Genomic DNA, 3319 nt, shown 5'->3' with positions numbered 1-3319 from the left:
AGAGCACACGAGGCACGTGCGTGACACAGAGTCAGGGATCAGTGCATGGCACCTCTGAGGGCTGTATTTCTTATTTTGTTCATTGTATCCATATTGCCTGTTTTTTTGTATCCATCTAGGTTAAGAAGGGATGACCTTGAATATATCTTTTTTCTGGCCCTTCAAGAGTGACAATTCAGCTCCCCAAAAGTCCTTGCTGTGGTACAAACAGATACTTGTTAAAATTGGGAGGAAGTTTGAGACGACCTGTGGTGATCACTGGCCATTTTCAAGTATTTTAACCTTGGCAGGCCCTGCATTAGGCCTGAGGAATAGCACAGAGATGACTAGGAGGACACCGCTGCTGTCCTCAGAGTGTACACAGGCTGGCAGGGAGCCACAGAGCTATGGGGCTACAACTAAGCACAGAATGAAATAGAAAGAAAGTTTAATTGTGAATTCAGGGTTTAAGATGAGATGACTAGTAAGTGGACATGGACATTTATTCACATATATAGATCAATACATATGTATGTTTATTGGCTTTTGGAACATGTAAGCACCAAAGGGATGTAATCATCTGATGATTGAACTAATGGACAGTTAAAAGGACTTGGGGTGGGAACAGAGAGGCAAGTTCAGTAATGTGTCAAACTGGAAAAGTCTGGGAAACAATGGAAAAGAGTTTTCAAAGAAAGGACTCAGGCCCCGCCCAACTTTCTTTGATGTTCTGCCAGCTTCCTTCAGAATCCCACACTCATTCACCTTGACCTGGACCTCTGGCTTTCACCAGTGTGAGAAAAGTACTTTGATCTGCTTAAAAACAGGGTCTTGGAAAGGTGATGAGGTTCCAAGGGGGTTCTTGGCAGACAGTCCTTGCAGGCTGCCAGCCCCAAAGGCAATTTGGGGTCCTGCTGCTATTGGCTCAAGCAGTGGCACCTCGGTGAGGTCTGGAGAAGACTGCATTATTCTGAAATCCTGAACCAAGAGGGAAATTGGAACTCAGGGTGGAAAGTCGGGTTCCCATTGGAAACTCTGATGTCACAGTCAAATTCGCTACTGTTCACAGTTGGGTTCCCCATTTGACAGCTGAGGCTTGAAACAGAATCCTTTTTGAAATCAGAAAAAAAGAACGCATTGGGCTGAATTTCAGGAAATGCCCTAATGATGAAATCTGGGAAATGGCAAACGTGCATAACAAGGGAAGTGGTAGGAGGCCCAAAACTTGAGTCATTCAAAACCATGTTGGAGACATCACTGGAAAAAGTTGAGGGAGAAGGAGCCTTTCTTAGTGGAAAGTCCATGAACCACCCCTCCCCCACCCCAAGGTTATAGTGGCACATCTCAGAGCGCTTGACAGAGGCCGACTTCCAGATATGTCCTGGTCTCTTCTACATCATATATACTGTGTACTTACAGCACAAATAAATCACAGCACACACTTCCCATTTTCTCATGTCCTAGATAGACATCATTGTCTCTTCAAGTCAAAGTTCTGAAACTTTAGAACTCAAGACAAAGTTCCAAAAACAGATTTAGGAACAAATATGATAAAGAAAAATAATAAACTCTAGTTAATTACAAATCAGTTTTACAAAGCGAGGCCCATAGATTGTCTCATTGGAGCCCAGCCTCTCCTCTGGGTTGGGCATTCTCTTTTTGTAGGTTAGATTATTAAGATTTCATTTAGCCTGGACTTCTACTTCAAGAGATGGTCATGGTCATCATTAAACTAGTGACTGCATCTCTGTCTCCAGAGCTGACCACCATAACCTTTTTGAAACTCCCATCAAATGATGTTTCTGGAACACAGTAACTGCTTAGTTCTTCTTCTGTTTCCCTTCTTCTACCCTCTTTTGTAAATACACATTTCAAAGTCTACTTCCTAGAAACTTTATTGCTTATAAATACCTTTAGAGGACCATCCTGTCATTCCAAAGGCTTGACTTTCACTTCGATATACATAATCCCCTAATCTGAGTCTTTTGTCCTAAAAATTGTACTGAAATTTAAGTCCTTGCATATGAAACTCCTCTGACAAAGAACAAACTGAAAAACTTACCAGCCACTTTTAATTCACTACACCCAAAACCGAGACCATTTTCCATGACTCCATCTTGGTAACACCCAACTCATCCCAACTCGTCTCCTGGGCCCGAATCCTGGAGACATCACTGACTCCTCCTCTCTTGCTTCTTACATGCAATACCCTCTTAACTTCCCCATTCTGCCTCTTCAAGGTACACATATCCCTTCCTTTTGTTTTCCACTCTCTTAGTTCAGATGCTCATTATTTCTCACTATGGTCACAGCTTTTTGATTGCTGACAATGATAACAATAGCTAATTTTTTATGAAAGCCTAGTTGAGGTAGGCTTCCCAGGAGGCACTAGTGGTAAACAACCCACCTGCCAATGCAGGAGACGTAAGAGACACAGGTTCAATCCCTGGGTTGGGAAGACCCCCTGAAAGAGGAAATGGCAAACCCACTCCAGTATTCTTGCCTGGAGAATCCTATGGTCAGAAGAGCTATGGTTCAAAAGGTCGCAGAGAGTTGGGCATGACTGAGTTGACTTAGCACGCATGCATGCACTGTGTTGAGGCACAGTTCTGAGCAGTCTGTGAATAACCCAACACTGTGAATCAGCCACTGCCATGATCCCCACTTTACAATGGGGAGACAGAAGTTCACAGGCAAAGTATTTTCCAAGGTCACATCTTGGATCAGAGGAAGAGCCACAACTCAAGTTCATTTGAGTGTCAGTGCCTGAGCTTACATTCCCTTTCCAAGTTGCTTCCCAACAGAAATGTCCGTCTGATAGTCAAAATGCTACAAAAAGTGGTCTTAGCCCACTTTTCCAACTTTAGTTTCCAGTTTATCTGTTCCTTTCACTCTAAGCTACCACTTTTGCAAAATATGGTCCCTTTCTCTCTACAGCTTTCCTTCCCGTAATATCAACCTTTGAGATTTATATAAAAGCATACACCTCCCAAAGATTTCATAGGTAACCCACTTGGCATCTATTTCTCCTGCATGTGCCCTCTGTGAGGTTTGTCTCAGCACCAGAATGCTGATCTGCCTGCCCTAGTATTACCTGAGTGTACACATGTCTGTCTCTCTCACTTGTGTCTCAAGAACAGACTGTTGTTCAACTCTTCTCTGTTTTACTCCCAACCCTCACCTCAGTGCCCAGTGCAATGTCTGGCATGTGACAATTCTTCAGTATGTTTTGGCAGAATTGAATAGTTGACTTGTGTTTGCTTGGGGTTTGGATTATTAATGATGGTGCCAGAGGGGAGAAAGATGGTCACTCTGATCAGTCTCCTTCTTCTCATGATAT

The sequence above is a fragment of the Bos indicus genome, chromosome 22, assembly GCF_029378745.1.
Source record: "Bos indicus isolate NIAB-ARS_2022 breed Sahiwal x Tharparkar chromosome 22, NIAB-ARS_B.indTharparkar_mat_pri_1.0, whole genome shotgun sequence".
NCBI classification, from domain to species: Eukaryota; Metazoa; Chordata; class Mammalia; order Artiodactyla; family Bovidae; genus Bos; species Bos indicus.
This window is presented reverse-complemented; position numbering follows the sequence as displayed.